The sequence below is a fragment of the Acipenser ruthenus genome, chromosome 13 (assembly GCF_902713425.1).
Source record: "Acipenser ruthenus chromosome 13, fAciRut3.2 maternal haplotype, whole genome shotgun sequence".
NCBI lineage: Eukaryota > Metazoa > Chordata > Actinopteri > Acipenseriformes > Acipenseridae > Acipenser > Acipenser ruthenus.
The window spans coordinates 15,543,779-15,563,373 of record NC_081201.1 but is presented as its reverse complement, the minus strand read 5'-3'; the positions used below and the strand labels follow the sequence as shown (position 1 = coordinate 15,563,373).

The 19,595-nt window shown below is 43.5% G+C and overlaps 1 non-coding gene and 1 pseudogene across 1 annotated transcript; both read left to right on the top strand.

Moving 5' to 3' along the window:
* Nucleotides 1-9,526: 9,526 nt before the first annotated feature.
* LOC131697142 (U2 spliceosomal RNA) lies at nucleotides 9,527-9,730 on the top strand (annotated as a pseudogene).
* A 6,074-nt stretch (nucleotides 9,731-15,804) lies between these two features.
* Nucleotides 15,805-16,002, top strand: LOC117968078 (U2 spliceosomal RNA). The gene has a single exon (XR_004662225.2). It is a non-coding gene; the product is annotated as a U2 spliceosomal RNA (small nuclear RNA).
* The last annotated feature ends 3,593 nt before the right edge of the window (nucleotides 16,003-19,595 follow it).

Here is a 19,595-nt window from a genome sequence, read left to right as displayed (position 1 = left end):
CCATTGTGGGCATCGCTTCTCGGCCTCTTGGCTTAGATCAAGGGTTGCGATCGGTATCGGTGGTTAAGTAATATTAATTGTAGTTTTTTTTTTCTCTTTCAGATATCCCAGAGCTGTTTTCTTTTTGGAGGAAGAGGAGTTGAAGGAAAGGAGAAGCCAGTTTTTTTTTCTGGAGGCGAGGTCGGGAGGTCCCTTAGGGGGCGCTCCTGAGGTTAGTGTTTTTGTTTTGTTTAGTTTCTTTCTTTAATTTGTTTTTTTTTGAGGGTTAGTGTAGTATGGTGGGTGCACAGTTTGGGACGAGGAGGGTGAACTGTGTAAGGTTTAGCCTGAAACAGGAGTTCACTAAGGGTGAAGGAAAAGTTCGCTTTTCTAGGATACATTTCAGTAGGCAGGTAATACAGAAGGAGTTTGGAGTTAGTCCTAGAGAGCTGAACATGTTGATTGAGCTTCCAGACAGTAATTCTTAGGAAGTTAGTTTTAAGTTTGAGAGTGGATTAAGAAGGTTGTTAGCGGATTGGGAGAAAAAAAGAAATTGGAAAAGTAGAATTTTTGATATTGAAGTGCTGAGTAAAATTGATGTGAAAATGATAATTGTGCGTATGTTTAATGAAGGGGTGAGAGCAGAAGATATTAGGACTTGGTTGACAAAGTATTGTTATGTTTTGAGAGCTCCTGTTATGGGGACTGATGGGGATGGGGTAGCGACTGGGACATGGAAAGTATTGTGTAGGTTATGGAGGAATCCTAATGGGTATAATGGTTTGGCTCATATCCCAGCATATATTCGGTTAGGAGGGGATAGAGGATTTGTACACTATTTTGGACAGCCTATGTTGTGTAGAAATTGTGGAAAGGAGGGACATACTGCTATGAATTGTGAGGAGGTAGTGTGTAAGAAATGCAGGAAGGTGGGACATGTGGCAGAGGAGTGCAAAGAGAAGAGAGTGTGCAATTTGTGTGGAGCGGAGGATCATGTGTTTGCCAATTGTCCCTGTTCTTATGCGAATAAAACAAGGAGAGACAGAGAGGAGGATAAAAGACGACAAGAAGAGTTTGAGGAGCGGGAATTGGAGAAAAACAATCAGGTGGTTGTGAATTTGGATGTGGAGTTGAAGGACAGTGGAGAGGAATTTCAAAATGGAGGTGAGGGTGAGGCACTGAAACAAGATGGTGGAGTGGGTTTGGTGGAGGAGAAGGGTGGAGTAGGATGTGATGGGAAAGAGAAGGGTGTGGTGGGGTGTGTGCAGGATGAGGAGGGGGAGGAGAGTGCTGGGGAAGGAATGAGTGGTGGGGTGGTACTAGAAACTGATTTGGAAGAGGAAAGTGGCCCAGAATCCATTGCAGGAAGGGCTGAGGAAGAGCCTAGTGTGAGTGAGGAAGAACAAATGGAGCAAGAGATGAGGAAAGAAAAGAGAAAAACTGAAGAACCTTATACAGTGGTTGTATCTAGAAATAAAAAGGGTGGTGGGAAAGAGTCTCAGGATGAGGATGAGGAGGGTGTAGAGGGTGGGGGAAGGGAGAAGCAAGGGGTGGTGGTCTCTTCTCCTGGTTCCTCTCCAATTCTCTGCACAAACCAGTATGGAGCATTAGCGGACCGAAGCCCGGGGTCAGACCGTTTCTTAGAGGGCGGGGCTGATGAGAATCTGGTGAGGACAACCGAAATGAAGAAAGGTTTCTAGTTTCAATGTGGTATGATGGCTGTCTGGTACTTTATTTATTTCATAGTTATAGCTTTCAGTGTCATTTCTATAAATGTTAGAAGTGTGTATGGTGATGTGCGTAGTGTGGCTGTTTTGGACTATTTGAAAAGTGTGGAGGCTGATATTGTGTGTGTACAAGAGTGTGGTATTCCTTTTAATGTGAACTTGAAAAAATTAGAAGAGAGGTGGGGTTGTGGGGAAACAATGTGGTCAGGATCGAATGAAAACAGGAATGATGGAGTGGGGATTTTGATAAAGAACAGGAATATTAGAGTAAAGAGGAAGACAGTGTTAGTAGATGGCAGAGCGATATCAATGAGTTTCTCCTTTTTAGACAAGGAGTTTAATTTATTTAACGTGTATGCGCCTGCAGATAAAAATGAGCGAGGGGAATTGTTAAATGTGTTAAGATCAGAGCTTTTATCTACTAGATCAATTATTTTAGCAGGGGATTTAATACAGTGTTAAATTGTAGTGACAGAGAGCCGGGAAAGGACTGTAAACTAGACAAAACTTCAAACTTGATAAAAGAAACTTTAAAGGATTTCAGTTTAATAGATGGGTTTAAAGCTGCTAACCCAGCTGAGAAAGGGTTTACATGGGCCAGTGCAAATAATAAATTTCGTTCAAGGATTGACTTTATATTCTTTTCTAAGGATCTGAAGTGTGTAAAGTTTAGTTTAGTCCCTGTTTTTTTCTCTGATCATTTGATGTTAAGTTGCAGGTTAGAATTTAAAAGTATGGTTTCAGTGGGGAAAGGGGTATGGAAATTAAATGTTCAATTATTAGAAGATGAAAGAATAAGGAAAGAGTTTTTAAGGAAGTATGAGGGTTGGCAAACTTTAAAGGTTTTCTTTAGCAGTATAGTAGATTGGTGGGAATGGATGAAGGGGAATGTTAAGTCCTTTTTTATACAGGAGGGGAGAAAGAAGGCTGAACGAAGTAGAAGGCTGCAGGTTAAATTACAAAGAGATTGCAGAGCTTATACAGGTTGGGGAGAGAGGGGTTTGAATGTGCCGAGGAGATTAAAGGAGGTTAAGGATAGCCTGAGGGAAGTTTTTGAGGAGAGAACTAAATCTATCATTTTTAAGAGCAGAGTGGAATATGTGGAGAAGAATGAAAAATGTACTAGATTCTTTTTCAAAAAAGTGTTGGGGAAGGATAAGTGTTTTGAGGGGTTGAAGGATGGGGAGGAGGTTCTAAAAAAAGGAACTGAAGAAGTGAAGAAGATTGCTGAGACGTTTTATAGTGAATTGTATGAGCGAAAGGGGATAGATGAGGGGGAGGTGAAGAGGATCTTAGAGGGGGTGGAGAGGGTGGTGTGTTTGGAGGATTGTGAAGGATTGGCAAGAGACCTGTCGGAGGAGGAGTTGACCGTGGCCATGAAAAGTTTTAAGTTAAATAAAACCCCTGGTAATGATGGGTTACCAATAGAGTTTTATTCAAGTTTTTGGGAGGTGATTAAAAAGGATTTGTTTGAAGTTTTAAGGTGTATTGTGAATTCTGATAAAATGCCTTGGTCTTTTAGAGTTGGAATTATTACTCTTCTGTACAAGAAGGGGGAGAGAGAGGAGCTTAAAAACTGGAGGCCTGTGTCTTTGCAGAATGTGGATTATAAGTTGTGGGCAAAGGTGATAACATTACGGTTACGGAGTGTCATCGGTTCTGTAGTCCATCCCGACCAGGTGTGTGCGGTACCAGGGAGGAAGATTGTGGACAGCCTAATTTTGATGCGGGATACAATCCAGTTTATGAAGGAGCGTATGAATAAGTTATGTATTTTGAACCTGGACCTGGAGAAAGCATATGATAGGATTGCTCATGATTATATGTTCATGGTGTTAGGGAAGATGGGTTTTCCACACTCCTTCATCAACTGGATAAAGTGTTTATACGAAGATATTGGAAGTAGGGTGATAATAAACGGTGAATTGACCGAGGTAGTGAGAATCAAAAGTGGAGTGAGGCAGGGCTGTCCACTTTCTCCCTTGCTGTTTATATGTTGCATTGAACCCTTGGGTAATTTGATTAGGGCAGACCGGCTGATAGACGGGGTGCATATCCCTGGTGGCGGTGGATTGCGGAATAAGTGCATGATGTACATGGACGATGTTACTGTGTCCTGCACCGATGAGCTCTCTGTCAGACGGGTCCTACAGCATAAAGAGAGCTTCTGCCAGGCCTCCGGATCCAAGCTAAATGTACAGAAGAGTGAGTGCATGTTGTATGGCAAGTGGGAAGAGCCTCCTCAGGTAGGTCTCTGCTTCAAAAAGGATTTTATTAAGATTCTAGGGGTTAAATTTGATTGCTTGGGGTCGGGAGTAAAGAACTGGGAGGATGTGATGGGAAAGGTGTCACAGAAAATTGGACTGTGGGGAATGAGTGAGCTAACTTTGCAAGGGAGGGTGTTGGTGTTGAAGGCGGTAATTGTTCCTGTGTTATTGTATGTGAGTGTGGTTTTCCCTCCTCCAAGAAATGTACTCTTGTTATTAATAAGAAAAGTGATGTATTTTTTTTTGGAGGTCAAAGTGCGAGAGAGCTAAGCGAACGGTCTTGTACAAAGGGAAGGAGTTTGGCGGGATAGGTATGCCTGACCTAAATTTGATTTTATAGCTGAAATTTGTATGTATGCATTTGGATTTGTGTTTATTTAAAAAGAATAAGACCTCTTGTTTTGTCCGCTTTTATCTGGGGGGCATTTTAAGAGGTTAAAGATGTACAAGCCAGTTTTAACACAGCCAGTAGCGTGGGAAGCTCCTTTTTTTATAATGGTATTAAGAAGTTTTTAATAAACTATGGAGATTTGTACAATTGAAACAAGCATTTTAAAGGAATATAAAACTGTTTTAAAAATTGTTCTTAGCAGAGCTGAAATATGCCCAGTGAGATGGGTCCCTCATGATGTGGTAAGGAGGCTTTGGAAGGATGTGTCCCACCCGAGTCTACTGAACCCACAAAAAGATCTGGTATGGCAGGTGGCACACGATATTCTGCCGGTAAGGATGACGATGTACCGGAGGTCCCTGGTGAAGTCCCCTAGGTGCCCAAGGTCAGGCTGAGGGGCAGAAGAGTGGGCTTATCATCTGCTGTGGGAAGGTTGTGTGGCAGGAGAGCAGCGAGCTGTTTGGAAAGCACACGAGTCTGAAGGCCCTGAACAGCCATGTTGTGGTGTTCGGGGTGAAGATACAAGAGATAGAGGAGAAGAAATGGATAACTTTGATTTTACTCAGTTGTTTTAAATATGCATTGTGGAAAGCACAATGCTTATTAGTTTTAAAGGGCAAAGACATGTCAAGAAGTGACACAAAACGACTGGCACAAAGCGACATCGTGGGAGAAGTACAGTCGTGGACAAGTACAGCGCAGTTAGAAGCAGAAAGGAGGAATTACATCTTTAAATCTGGAGTTGCTTTAATCAGAAAACATTGCAGCTTAAAGCCTTGCAGCTGCGTGTATTTTTCTGATCAGCTGAAACTCGGAGCAGCTGATTCAAATCCCGCGGCGTTCTGGGACACGGGGGAGGAGCAGAGCACGCAGCACAAACACAAACAAACAAAAGGCAGGCAGTCTTCCAAGCGACAGCGTGTGGAAGCAACATCGTGGGAGAAGTACAGTCGTGGACAAGTACAGCGCAGTTAGAAGCAGTTTGAAAGCAGGTTGACAGCTGCAGAAGCTACACTAAACAAAAAAAAAATGGTCTTCAAGCCAGTAATCTGTGACAACTGCATGATGTGGGAAATCCGAGAAAACCCAACAGAGCTCAACCAAGTTTGTGTAAAGTGCCGCACCATCCAGGACTTGCTTCAGCGATTAAGCCTGCTAGAAAAGGAGCTGGAGGAAATGAGACAGCAACAGGAGCTTGAGGAGCTGACACACCCACAATTCATGGAAGTCTGCACCCCTAGCAGACTGAAAGCCACCAGGGAGATGGAAGAGAGTCGAAACAGCTGGGTTCAGATAGGCAGAAGCAGGGAAAAAAAGAAACTTCGTCAAACACAACCACCAGAAATCCAGACATCCAACACATTTGAGCCACTTCAACATTTAGATGACCAAAACCAACATCAAGAGAATGAAAGAAACAACACCCAGGACCCTATAAACAGTGCTGACCAGCCAGCAAAAAGAAGGGAGGTCATGATTGTTGGGGACTCCATACTGAGAAACACAGCAAGTTCAGTTCGCAGTTTGGACCCCCTTACTACAACAGTGTGCTGCCTTCCAGGAGCCTCTGTCAAGCACATCACTGAGAACGTGGACAGGCTCCTAGAACGAACAGGAGATGACCCGGTAGTAGTCGTCCACATTGGTACAAACAACATTGGAAGAGACAGACCAAGATCCCTGCAAAACAAATTCAGAGAGCTAGGAAGGAAATTAAAAGACAAGACCAAAACTGTGGTATTTTCTGGGATACTGCCGGCGCCTTGCAAAGGACCATATGGACAGCTGGAAATACAAAATCAAAATGCATGGCTGAAATCGTGGTGCACACAGGAAGGCTTCACCTTTCTTGAACATTGGAGCACTTTCTACAACAAGGACTATCTATACAGGTGGGACGGACTGCACTTAAACAGAAAGGGAACCAATCTACTCGGAGAAAGGATCCTTCAGGCGGTACAGAAGCATTTAAACTAGAAAGGAAGGGGGGAGAAAACAAAAAAACAGAAGGGAGACTACATCAAAACAAGGGCAACAACTCAGGTAAGACCACTATTAAATGTATTTATCTTAATGCTAGAAGTCTCAGAAACAAAATGTTAGAACTTGAAGCTACTGCACTAACAAGTAACTACGATGTGATAGGTGTTACAGAAACTTGGTTGTCTGAGAGTGATGGAGACGAATATAATATTAGTGGGTACACACTGTATAGGAAAGACAGGCAGGACAGAAGAGGCGGAGGGGTAGCGCTATACATAAGAAATAGCCTTGAAGCCCAGGTGTTAAATCAGGACAAAGAAAACAATGCAGAATCAATATGGGTCAGAATAATGGACACAAATTCAAAGGGCATAATAATAGGAGCATGCTATAGACCGCCAAATTCAGACGCTGAGCAAAATAATCTGTTGTACAATGACATTCGAAATGCGTGTAGAAAAGGAGAAGCCATACTAATGGGGGATTTCAACTTCCCCCATATAAAATGGGAAAACCCAATGGGGGGCACGACGGACGAAATTGAAATGGTGGAAATGACAAATGACTGCTTCCTAACGCAATTTGTCAAGGCACCGACTAGAGGGGAGGCATGCCTTGATTTAGTCTTTTCAAATAATGAAGACAGAATAACTAAAACAGAGGTCAGAGAGCCATTGGCAAACTTGAAATATTTTGAAATATTTGAAATATTTTTTAAAACCCCAAAAGTAATGACTAAAGCTAAGGTTTACAATTTTAGAAAAGCAAACTATGAAGGTATGAAACAGAGACTAACAGAAGTAGATTGGAGTAAAATAGAGAAAACATCCACAGAAAAAGGGTGGCTGTTTTTTAAAAATGTAGTACTAGAGGCACAAAACAATTACATCCCAAAAGTAGACAAATCTAAATCTAAAACAAAATGGCCAAAATGGTTTAATAGATCAATTAAAAGAAATATTCAGCGAAAAAAGGCACTTTACAGAGCGTTTAAAAGGGACCAAAAACAAAGCACACAGAAAGAGTACTTGGAACTGCAAACACAAGTCAAAAAGGAAGTTAGAAAGGCCAAGAGAGAGATAGAAAGCAATATTGCTAAGGGGGCTAAAACCAATTCCAAAATGTTTTTCCAATATTATAACAGCAAGAGAACATTCAAAGAGGAGGTTAAATGTCTAAGAGACACAAATGGCAAAATCATAGATGAAGAAAAAAAAATAGCAAATATATTAAATGATTACTTTTCACAGGTTTTTACAAAGGAGGACACGGACAACATGCCCCACATGTCGACCTGTTCCTATCCAGTTTTAAATAACTTTAGCATAACAGAGGCAGAAGTGTTAAAGGGACCAGGAGCTCTTAAAATAAACAAATCCCCTGGGCCGGATGAGATCCTCCCAATAGTACTCAAAGAAATGAAAGAAGTTATTTACAAGCCGCTAACCAAGATCATGCAACAGTCTCTTGACACAGGGGTTGTACCGACAGACTGGAAAATAGCAAACGTAATACCGATCCACAAAAAGGGAGACAAAACTGAACCAGGTAACTACAGACCAATAAGCCTGACTTCTATTATATGTAAACTTATGGAAACTATAATAAGATCCAAAATGGAAAATTACCTATATGGTAACAATATCCTGGGAGACAGCCAGCATGGTTTTAGGAAAGGGAGATCATGTCTAACTAACCTACTTGACTTTTTTGAGGATGCAACATTGAAAATGGACAACTGCAAAGCATACGACATGGTCTATTTAGATTTCCAGAAAGCTTTTGACAAAGTCCCGCATAAAAGATTAATTCTCAAGCTGAACGCAGTAGGGATTCAAGGAAATGCATGCACATGGATTAGGGAGTGGTTAACATGTAGAAAACAGAAAGTACTGATTAGAGGAGAAACCTCGAAATGGAGTGAGGTAACCAGTGGTGTACCACAGGGATCAGTATTAGGTCCTCTGCTATTCCTAATCTACATTAATGATTTAGACTCTGATATAGTAAGCAAACTCGTTAAATTTGCAGATGACACAAAAATAGGAGGAGTGGCAGACACTGTTGAAGCAGCAAAGGTCATTCAAAATGATCTAGACCGCATTCAAAATTGGGCAGACACATGGCAAATGACATTTAATAGAGAAAAGTGTAAAGTATTGCATGCGGGCAATAAAAATGTTCATTATAAATATCATATGGGAGATAGTGAAATTGAAGAAGGGAACTATGAAAAAGACCTAGGAGTTTATGTTGACTCAGAAATGTCTCCATCTAGACAATGTGGGGAAGCTATAAAAAAGGCTAACAAGATGCTTGGATATATTGTGAGAAGTGTTGAATTTAAATCAAGGGAAGTAATGTTAAAACTCTACAATGCATTAGTAAGACCTCACCTAGAATATTGTGTTCAGTTCTGGTCACCTCGTTACAAAAAGGATATTGCTGCTCTAGAAAGAGTGCAAAGAAGAGCAACCAGAATTATCCCGGGTTTAAAAGGCATGTCGTATGCAGACAGGCTAAAAGAATTGAATCTATTCAGTCTTGAACAAAGAAGACTACGCGGCGATCTGATTCAAACATTCAAAATCCTAAAAGGTATAGACAATGTCAACCCGGGGGACTTCTTTGACTTGAAAAAAGAAAAAAGGACCAGGGGTCATAAATGGAGATTAGATAAAGGGGCATTCAGAACAGAAAATAGGAGGCACTTTTTTACACAGAGAATTGTGAGGGTCTGGAACCAACTCCCCAGTAATGTTGTTGAAGCTGACACCCTGGGATCCTTCAAGAAGCTGCTTGATGAGATTCTGGGATCAATAAGCTACTAACAACCAAACGAGCAAGATGGGCTGAATGGCCTCCTCTCGTTTGTAAACTTTCTTATGTTCTTATGTTCTTAAAGGGTTATTATTTCCGAGATGTGCGTGCAAAAGGAGCCGAGTATGCCAGGGACCGATGGAAAGTGTGCCTCTGATGCAGGGTTTTGTTGGTTCATTGACTTTTTTTTTTTTTTTTAGAGGGTGAGGTGTTTTGTAAAGGGTTCTACTGGGAACAATTGATGTATGTGATTGTAAAAAGAGATTTTGTTAATGAATCTGTAATGTATTGTATTGTGTAGTATGTTTTGTAAATGTGTGTTTAGTGTGTTTTAAGTTAAAACTTTGTTGTTGTGATCTATAATTGTTGAAGAATAAAATAATTAAAAAAAAATAAAATAAAAAAAATCTGTTCTTATCAGTTTAATATCTGATACGTCCCCCATAGGGGCACCCGTCTATATTAAATTGATTTTTGGAAGCAGGAGATGGAACCGGGGCTTGCTCCGTCCACTCCACGCATCGACCCGGTATTGCAGTACCTCTGGGAACGGTGCACAAGAAAGGTAAAAAAAGAGTGAGAGAGAGAGAGAGAGAGAAAGAAAGAAAGAAAGAAAGAAAGAAAGAAAGAAAGAGCCAGCCTCTCCCTCTCCCTTTTTCTGGGTTGTATTTTTCCCGCTCTTTTTGTTATTATTATTTATTTCTTAGCAGACGCCCTTATCCAGGGCGACTTACAATTGTTACAAGATATCACATTATACATTATTTCACATTACACAGATATCACATTATTTTACATACAATTACCCATTTATACAGTTGGGTTTTTACTAGAGCAATCTAGGTAAAGTACCTTGCTCAAGGGTACAACAGCAGCGTCCCCCACTGGGGATTGAACCCACAACCCTCCGGTCAAGAGTCCAGAGCCCTAACCACTACTCCACACCACTGCTTTGTTGTTTTTTGTTTGTTTGTTTGTTCCAAATAAGGCAGGCAGGCAGGCAGGTCTGCCTAATTGATGGACAGCCTGCTCTGGTCACGCAGCAGGCCAATGTACCCAGAAGGCCTTGCGCTCGTGGGAGAAGGAGAAACAGAGCTGTTTAGTGGGGCAAGGAGCCCTTGCTTTCAAGGCGGCAGCAGCAAAGCGCCCCTTTGCCGGGACCGAACGGCACTTGCGTTTTGGGAAGCGTTCCCTGTTTTGTTTTGTTTTGTTTTGTTTGGCTTTGCCGCCGGGTAGAGGAGAAGGCCTTTGGGCCGGCCGGAAGGGCTGGGCTGCCAGTAAAGCCACACTCTGGCTTCTCTTGAGTTCGAAAAAATCTTTCGAGTTTGGGAGCGATTGGAGTGTTGGGAGGGAGCGCAGGTGGTGTGCGTAATTTATTAATAATAATATTTATTTGACAGATTTTTTTGGAGAGGCGTGTTCGTGAAAGGGAGTGGATTGGTGGTGTTTCTCGGAGGGGTAAGGCCCCCTAGTGGGCGCTGGTGTTTTTTCTTTTATTTGTGTAATTTTTTTCTGGGTAGTGTGTTGTAGTTGTTTTGTTGAAGATGTCTAGGTTTAGTGTGCGTCGTCATTGTTGTGTGAGGGTTAGTTTGAAGAGGCATTTTACTGTTGGTGAGGATAGAATAGATATGAGTAGGTTAGAGATGAGTAGGTTGTTTTTGCAGAAGGCTTTGGGGTTTAAGGTGGATGAAATTAATTGTATAATTGCACTGGGTAATGGTAGTTCGTGGGATGTTAGTTTTAGGTCTGAGGATGTGTTTCGGAGTTTCTTTGTGAGGGTGGAGAATCAGAAGGACTCCGAAACTGTGTGCAAGTTTAATATAGAGAGTTTAGTAGATAATAGTGTTAGAATGGTGGTGATGAAAATGTTCAATGAGATGGTTTCAGGGGGGGGATATTCACACATGGGTGGCACAGTATTGTGAGGTAAAGAGGAGTCCGGTGAAGGTGACAGATGCGGATGGGATTTGGAATGGAGCTTGGCGGGTTTTGGTGAAACTCAGACCGAGTGAGAGGGGATATGATGGCTACCAACATATCCCCTCAGATATAGCACTGGGTGGGAATAGGGGGTTTGTGTATTATCAGGGTCAACCAAAACTGTGCAGAAATTGTGGCAAATTGGGACACCTGGCAGAGGCCTGCACAGAGGTTCGGTGTAAAAACTGTAATCAGGAGGGACATCTCACTTCTCAGTGCAGAGAAAAGAAAAATTGCAATTTGTGTGGAAAGGATGATCATGTTTTTAGGGATTGTCCTGAAATCATTTGCAAACAGATTAAGAAAAGACAAAACTGCAAACAAAATGGAGGCCCAGGTGGATGGGAAAGATGATGTGGCAGTAACTTCAGTGGTGGGGGAGGAGTGGAGTGAGTGGTGATGTGGCAGTAGTTCCTGTGGTGGGGGAGGTGCAGGTAAAAGAAGGGGGGGAGAGTGAACCCTGGTGGTAGGGAAGAGAGGGAGGTGGTAGATTTAAGGGAGGATTTATTGGTGTCACCTTCCTCAAGCACAAATGTGTGTGATCTTTCTGATATTAGTGAGGAGGAAGAGGAGGAGGGAGAAATAGTAGAGGAAACTGAGGGGAGTGAGATGGAGGTGACTCAAAATTTAAGAAAGAAAAGGAAAATGGTGGAGGGGGAAAAAAGGGAGAAAAACAAAGAGTGGCAATTGCGGATTATCCACAGGACCCGGGCGTGGGGGAGCATTGCTTTTCTCCTCAGAGCTCTGAAAGTGGCGAGAGCTATGTGCCAGCAACCATAGAGGGAGAGGAATGGAGTTTTTTGGTAGACGATGCGGTAACACAATTGGCAGAGGTGACACAAATGAGAGGTAAAGCTATGGGTAAAGTTAAAGGGAAAGGGGAAAAAACTAAAAAATAGTAATGATGGCTGGGTTAATAAGGTGTATAATCGTTGTGGCCGTAATGGTGTTGTCAATTTATCAAGTTAGAAAAGAAATGGGTGTATGGGAAGTCTTGCTGGTCTGGTATGAATGAGAATAGGAATGGTGGTGTGGGGATACTTTTTAAAAATAAGAATATCGTTTTTAAAGGGAAAGAGGTTTTGGTGGACGGCAGAGCAATGCTGGTCCGGATTTTATATATGAATAAAGAAATAAACTTGATAAATGTGTACGCCTCACCTGATAAGAACGAAAGGTTTGAGATGTTTGAGAGGATTGGTATTGCTCTGCTTTCCACCAAATCAGTGGTGTTGGGAGGGGATTTTAATACAACTTTAGCAGCACAGGATAAGGGTGGTGTGAGTGGGGAGGTGAAGCTGGACAAAACATCGATTTTATTAAAAGGCTTTTTAAAGGATTTTAATTTGATTGATGCTTTTAAAAGTTTGCACCCGGGTGAAAGTGGGCACACTTGGTTTAACGCACAGGAGGACAGAAAATCACGTATTGATTTTATGTTTCTATCCAAAGATTTTAAATGTAGCCAGTTCATTTTAGACCCAGTGTTTTATTCCGACCATGTTTTATTGTGTGCCAGGCTTGATTGTGGAGTGCCTGTGACTGTTGGAAGGGGTGTATGGAAGTTGAATGTGAAGCTGCTAGAGGATGAGAGAGTGTGTGAAAGGTTCAGACAGTGTTATAACGAATGGAGCACGTTGAAAGAGATGTGTGAGTCTGTGTCTGAATGGTGGGAGGTGATGAAAGTGAAGAGTAGGGAATTTTTTATTAAAGTGGGGAGGGAAAAGGTTTTAAAAGGAGAAAAAAGGTATGCAGGGCTACAATACAGGCTGCAAAGGTTGTACACCTTTTTGCGAGCTGGTTTTGAGGTAGGACGAGAGATTCGGACGGTCAAACAAAAAATGAAAGATCTGAGGAGAAAAGCAAAACAATTATTTATCTCAGTAGGGTCGAGCATGTGGAGCACAATGAAGTGTGTTCTAGGTTCTTTTTTAAAAAGGTGGTGGAAAACAACAAGGTAATGTGTGGTTTAAAAAATAAAGATGGTGTTTTAAAAGAATCCAAAGAGGAAATGAATCTAAATTGCTGAGGAATTTTATAAGGAACTTTTTAATGAGAAAGTAGTTGATGAGAATAATTTAAAAGGTTTTATTGAAAGGTGTGAGCAAGGTTTTATCGGAGGAGGAGAAGGAGTGCATGGGTGAAGAAATAAAGATGGAGGAATTAGAAGGAGCAATAAAAGATTTTAAAACAAATAAGACTCCAGGAAATGATGGATTGCCGGTTGAATTTTATTGGAAATTTTGGGATATTTTAAAAATGGACATTTTAGAACTTTTTAGAGATTTTTTTTAAAAAAGGAAAGATGCCATTGTCCCTCAGGCAGGGGGTTATTACACTTTTATTTAAAAAAGAAGATAGGAAGGATTTGAAAAACTGGAGACCCATAAACCTTTTAAACACAGATTATAAATTATTTGCTAAGATTATAATGGTTAGGATCGGGGGGGTCATTGGTTCAGTGATCCACCCTGATCAAGTGTGTGCAGTGCCAGGGAGGAGGATAGCGGACAGTCTTATGTTGATTAGAGATTCCATCCAGTTTGCACTGGAGAGGAAGAATAAATTGTGTATTTTGAATTTGGATTTAGAGAAAGCGTACGACAGGATTGCGCACAAATACATGTTGGCTGTACTGGCGCAGATGGGTTTTCCTAAAAATGTAATTAATTGGATCCAAATTTTGTATAGGGAAATTGGCAGTAGGATTTTGATTAATGGTGATCTATCTGAGTCAGTGCAGGTTTTAAGTGGAGTAAGACAAGGCTGTCCGCTCTCGCCCCTGCTTTTTATTTGTTGTATGGAGCCCCTGGCAAACCTTTTAAGAAATGACACACTTTTAACCGGCATGTTTTTACCAGGCAGCGGTGGGGAGCAGAGTAAGTGTTTGCTGTATATGGATGACGTGACTGTATTGTGTGTTGATGATTTTTCTATTTACAGGGCTATGGATCATACTAAAGTGTTTTGTGGTGCGTCTGGATCCAGATTGAATGTGAACAAGAGTGAGTATATGCTGTATGGCGAGTGGGTGCCTGCTCCCCAGGTTGACCTGAATTTTAAACATGATTTTATCAAAATTTTAGGTTTAAAATTCGATAGAAAAAGGTCTGGTTTTAAAAATTGGGAGGATGTGGGTGGGAGAGTAACACAGAAGCTGGGGTATTGGAGCTTGAGGGAACTAACAATGGAAGGGAAAGTTTTAATTGTCCGTTCGGTGATTTTACCCATGCTTTTATATATTGCTGTTGTGTTTCCACCACCAAGGAGTGTTTTTTAAGGATTTTAATCATGAAAACAATGCATTTTTTTCTGGAAAACAAAGTGTGAAAGAGTCAAAAGGACAGTACTGTACAAAGACAAGCCTTACGGTGGTAAGAATTTTCCTGATTTTAACTTGATTTTATGGTTAAAGTACACTGCAGTTCATGTAGAGGCATGTTTGTTTGGTTTTACTAAAGCTTCCTTTTTTACACGCTTTTATCTTGGGTGGGGTTTAAGAGTTTTAAAGCTTTTTAAACCTGCCTTGGGAGTGCCTACAGCGTGGAATGTGCCTTGTTACATGTCTATTAAAAAGTTTTTAAAAGCAAATGACTTGGCAACCATAGAACCGGAAATGTGGAAAGATTTTAAAAAAGTAACTGGTTTTGTTCACCATAGAACCCAGATGTGTCCGGTGGGGCAGTACCCTCAAGCTGTGGTGGAGAGGATTTGGAAAGATGTGGCTCATCCTAGACTTCTGAATCACCATAAAGATCTGGCGTGGCAGACGGTGCACGATGTCCTTCCTGTTCGATCGGTAATGTACAAGCGGTCCCTGGCAAAGACCCCTAGATGCCCGATGGAGGGTTGTGGGGCAGAAGAAACCATCAGGCATCGGTTTTGGGAGTGTCGTTCCTCCAAGAAGATCTGGAGAGAGGCAAGAGCGTGGATAAGCCAGCTCCTGGGCGGCGGCTCCCTGGACTATGAAATGATTGCCTATGGCATACACCCGGTGGCTATGAACAGAAAAGAATGGATTGTTTTATGGACTTTTTTAAATTGCATAAAAGATGCAATATGGAAAGCCAGGAACCGGTGTGTCCTCAAGAGGGAGCTGCTGTCCAGTGCCGATACAATCCGGCTTGCCTTACACCTGATGAAGGACTACTACGCCAGGGATTCGCTTGTAGAAGGTGTACATTGTGCCCGTCATCGATGGAGGGTGTTCCAGGGTTATGGTGGTTCATGAGTCCTATATCTAGGGGATGAAGTGTTTTTGTAGAGGTGTTCTGAGGTGAACAAATGTAATAGCTTTTGATTTGTTTAGTTTTTTACTGATTTTTTTTTGTTACTTTAAATTGTTTTGATTGTATTTTATTGTATTTTTGAATTGTATTTTATTGTACTGTCTGAATTGATTTAAGTGTATTGTATTGAATTGATTTTAAAGAACTGCAGTGGAATGAAAGTCTTTATACAGGTATTAGTTTTTTTATTCACTTGATATGTATTTAATGTATTTATTGATATTTTATTGCATATAATGAATTGAAAATATTGATTTTATGCATAGTTCATGTATTGAGTGTATTTATTTATTGAAATTGATATATATGTATCATTTTGTTCTTTATTTTATGTTTTGAAATTTTTGTTTTCGTTAATTTGTTTGTATTTGTCTTTTCCTGATGGAAAAATAAAATTGAAAAAAAAAAAAAATCTGTTCTTATCAGTTTAATATCTGATATGTCCCCCATAGGGGGACCCGTCTATTAAATTGATTTTTGGAAGCAGGAGATGGAACCGGGGCTTGCTCCGTCCACGCCACGCATCGACCCGGTATTGCAGTACCTCTGGGAACGGTGCACAAGAAAGGTCAAAAAAGAGTGAGAGAGAGAGAGAGAGCCAGCCTCTCCCTCTCCCTTTTTCTGGGTTGTATTTTTTCCCGCTCTTTTTGTTGTTGTTTGTTTGTTTGTTCCAAATAAGGCAGGCAGGCAGGCAGGCAGGTCTGCCTAACTGATGGACAGCCTGCTCTGCTCACGCAGCAGGCCAGTGTACCCAGAAGGCCTTGCGCTCGTGGGAGGAGGAGGAAGAGCGCAGCGGTAAAGCAGAAACAGAGCTGTTTAGTGGGGCAAGGAGCCCTCTCTTTCAAGGCGGCAGCAGCAAAGCGCCCCTTTGCCGGGACCGAACGGCACTTGCGTTTTGGGAAGAGTTCCCTGTTTTGTTTGGTTTTGTTTGGAATTGCCGCCGGGTAGAGGAGAAGGCCTTTGGGCTGGCCGGAAGGGCTGGGCTACCAGTAAAACCACACTCTGGCTTCTCTTCAGTTCGAATAAATCTTTCTAAGACTAAGGCTTAGAGGGTAGTGGCATTGCCCGCTCCCTCCGAGGGTCTGTGAGAGGTTTGTTCGGGTGAGGAGGAACAGAATTTTTTTTTTATTTTTGACTGGCTTTCTTCAGCTCGGCAACTTTTTGGAAGACTAATGCTCAGTCTGGTTTTGGCTTGCCCAATCCAGGCCGAGGGTCTTTCAAGATTTTGTTGACTGTTGAGAGCAGTTTTTTCCTTTTCAGGCGGTTCCAGTTTTTTTCTTTTTCAGGCTTTTCCAGACGTTCCTGGAGTTAGAGAGAAGGAGGACCTACCATCCAGACGACCTTTGAGGACCCTTTGATGACCTAGACGACCTCATCCCCAGCCCTTGATTGCAATCGAGATCCAGACCGAGAGAGCAGCAGGCGCCCAGCAGAGGGCGCCATCTGGGAGGAGCAGAGGGCGGCCCCGGACCCCGAGGAGGCGTCACAGCCACGATTCTTCCTACGTGGTCTCGGTGCCAAGCAGCGCCCCCTACTCCGCCAGGGAAGGACACCGTTCACCTGGGGAGGGGGTCCCTCTTGCGAGGCGACCATCTCCTCAGGGACTAAAGTAATAGTTCCTTCAACTGCCCAGATTTGCTGCTTACGTTGTTTCTTTTCCGTAGAGAGAGACAACCCGGACGTCCAGAGGCTTCTCCCACCCCAATCGGAGGAGCCAGCTGAAGGATGGCGTTCCGGCCAACCCAGGAGACTAGGAGGCACAATGCGGTGCGCTTCACAAGGACCCAGCAAGAGGAAACGGAACCAGGACTGACGAGACTGGAGTTCAGCCGGACCATTCTTCAGAGGGGTATGGGTTTTTCCCCTTCTGACTTGAATTGTTTGGTGAAATTGCCAGGGCTTAAGGAAGTGTTTGAGGTCAGTTTTAGGAACCCCCAAAAGTTACAAGAAATGTGGTCCTTTTGGGGGGAGAATAAATATCTCGCTCCATACAAAGAATTTTGTGTGGATGCACTGACAGACAGAGAAATGAAAGTTGTTACTGTCCAATTTTTCAATGAGGCTGTTAGCGACTATGATATTACAACATGGCTTAACCGCTATGGGAGGGTGTCATCAGAAGGGAGGAAAATTACAGATGAAGATGGGGTTTGGACAGGAGCCAGAAAGTGGCTGGTACGCCTTAATGTTGATCCATCGGGCATTGGAGGCGTCCGCCACATTCCAAACTCCATAGTGTTAGGGCCCAACAGAGGGCTGGTATTCTATAATGGGATGCCAAAACTCTGCAGGAAATGTGGGGAATTAGGACACCTGGCGGCCGCGTGTACTGTAGTCAAGTGCAGGAACTGCGGCGCCCCCCACGAGACCAGCCACTGCAGAGAAGAGAGGCAGTGCAATTTGTGTGGAAAGAAGGGGCACCTGTTTAAGGACTGCCCCTCTTCCTATGCCAACATGGCCAGAGCCAGCAAGGCAAACACGAACAAGCCTAGGCCTGAGCAGGAAGAGGGAGCAAGTAACAAAGATCAGTCCACATCACCACCAACAGTATCCAAGACCCAGACTCCAGCACCACCATCATCACCAGCACCCCCCTCACCCCCCCGCCCCCGAGACATGTCCCGTTTTACGAGGACCCCTTCCCCCAGCCCAGAGAGAGAGTACAACAGCCACTCCACTAGCTCCTCCAGTAGCTCCTCTGATGCAGAACACGAGGCAGGGAGGGAGCCCGGACCCAGCAGCGGCCCCCCCCTGAGTAGGGCCCTCTCAGCGCCAGCACTCCCCCTCGGCTCTCGTTATGACGCCATAAGGATTGAGTCCGTGGGGGAGGAAAGCGAAAGCGACAGTGAAAGTGAGAGTGAGAAGGAGGGGAAGGGAGTGAAGAACCAGCAGAGGGTGGGGAAAAGAAAGGGTAGAGACGAGGGGGGGAAAAGAAAGAAGATCAGGATCAAAGACAGCAAGTTGCAGGTGGCCCCCATAGATCCAAAACCAGCTAATGTCCACACAAAGTCCCCAGTCTTGCCCTCGCAGGCAGAGACGGAGGCGAGTGGGACGGCTACACTGCCGCCTAGTGGGCAGGTAGCAGCCAGCCAGGGCATCCCCAGCCAGCCTTCCCAGTCGTTGGCACAAACCCTAGCACACCTCGCAGAAGAGGTGTTCACTAATGCACCGAGGGAGAGGTCGGGGTCAACACCCTCCCTGACCAGCAGTACCTCGGTAGCAATGACCCTCTTCAAGCGAAGGGCCTCCCTTCAAAGCATCCTTGACCCCCTCCCTTGTATGGGCAAAACCAGGGGCCCCCTAGAGGTCCTCCTAGATACAGCACTGGAGGACATGGGAATACCCCTGGACGCGGTAAGCCAGAAGTCTGCTAACAGCTCCAATTCAACAGACGGTAACAGCCAAAGAATGCTGTCTGTCATAACCCCCCCCCAGGACAAAGCTGACCCACACGTTCCGAGGGGCCCTGAGCAAGTTCCACCAGACTTACCTTGTGGGGAGTTGAATAGCCCCAACAACTCCAAGTACTGTGCATATAAAGACGGTGCCTTCTTGGACGAGGCAGCAGTGAGTACCTTCTCAGGGGTGATGGGAGTTGCAAATAAGCCCAAGCCCCCTCGAAGCAAGCGTAGAGCTAAGAGTAGGAAGAGTGTCCCGACCTCCCAATCATAGTCGCTATGGGGTGGACGCAGCGACTCCTTTTCTTGTTAGCTACCCTGATGGCCCTGATATGTGTGTCTGTTAATGTCAGGAGCATCAGGGAGACACAAAAAAGATTTGATGTACTAAACTATCTAGCTAACTTGAAAGCAGATCTCATCTTTCTGCAGGAGTGTGGTATTTCGTCGAGCCCTGATTATAGGGACCTGAAGGAGAGTTGGACCCTGGGGGACTCCTTCTGGTCGGGCTCCAACATAGCCAGAGCCGACGGAGTAGGTATCCTGTTTAAAAACCCATTTATTACCTCCCGCAGCAGCAGGGAGGTAGAACCTGGTAGAATTCTGAGCGTGGATGTGACATACAACAACACTCCCCTCAGACTGGTCAATGTCTACGCACCCACTAACCAAAACGAAAGAGTTCAATTTTTTCCACAGCTGCGTCCACTCCTGCTGGGGAACGTACCCGTCATCGTGTCAGGTGACTTCAATTGTGCTCT